This window comes from Halyomorpha halys, unplaced genomic scaffold, assembly GCF_000696795.3.
Source record: "Halyomorpha halys isolate HHAL.00 unplaced genomic scaffold, Hhal_1.1 Scaffold954.1, whole genome shotgun sequence".
In the NCBI taxonomy this organism is placed as follows: Eukaryota; Metazoa; Arthropoda; class Insecta; order Hemiptera; family Pentatomidae; genus Halyomorpha; species Halyomorpha halys.
In genome coordinates, this window is record NW_027110506.1 from 402,671 (window position 1) to 403,919 (window position 1,249).

The window sequence follows — 1,249 nt, forward strand, 5'->3', positions numbered from 1 at the left end:
TTATAATGAAATTTTTAAAAATCAGTTTAATAGGTTACTTAAGAAAATTGAATAACTGTATCAATGATGTTCAATTTCAATATATTTATATAATATAATATATCGATATATAAAATATATCATCTAGAAGATGTTTCATAGTGCTCAAAGGCTAAGGTACAAATAGACTTTCCATCCAACCAAGAAGAAAATTAAAAAACAAATAGGAGTAAAGAACTTAGAAAGTTCTTGAAAATAATATTGGATAAGTGGATGAAAAACTTCGAAACTCTGCCCTAAGTTCTTCCACTTATCTTACATATTATTATTGTTTGAGGGTGGAAAATTGGTGAAGGGAGTAGAAGGGACTTTAGTGGGTAAAATCCGTACTTGGATAGGTACAGGCCTATCCGCGTCTTGAAGATTTCCATATCCCATCGTAAAAAAAAAGCTACTCTAGAGATTGTACAAAACAAATAAATCAAGATAAAAAAGTGTTAAACATGGCTGCAAATGGAGTAATAGGGGAGGAAAAGAGAAAAAAAGTTAGTTCGACCGATAATGCCAAATAGTGTAGGTTGACAAAATAAAAGGGGAGGGGAACGCCGGCATATTCTAGGCAAGTGATCGAGGGAATTCTACATCTAGGAAGGTGTTACAAAGAGAGACCATCTTTTTTCTTTTCAATATATTTCTGGAAGTAGTCGTGAGAGCGAAACAAGGGTAGCAGTACAAAGTCCAAGTGGAGAAAAGTCCGTTATTCAATACCAATTTTTGATTACTTCAATGAAAACTATGTTTAATTACTAGTCAAAATTCACGAGTCTGCCAAATATAGCTAGGGACAATAAAAAATGGTGGCTGTATCAAAATGTTAAAATTAATTTATCATTTCGAGCTCCATATCTTTGAATCTACCTTCAACACTATAAAACCTAATATAACTAAAATATGAACGCTAACATTACTGTTTACGTCAACTAGATTTTTTTTAGTTTTTTTTAAAGCAACACTTCATAAAAAACTGAAAAATGAGTAGTTAGTGAACTTACTGCGGGAAACCTATATTTTAGGAACCATGAGGCGTACAGATGTCTGCCAGAAATCAAATTATAGATAGATGAGGAGAAGATGGTTGGGGGTGCGGTCAATGAAAAACACAAATAAGGACGATTAACTTATTTTAATGTGCCAACGTTTCGGCTAGAGTTTCTAGCCTTCTTCAGGGCTAAAAACAGAACAAGATAACAACCACAGTAAGTATAGAAAA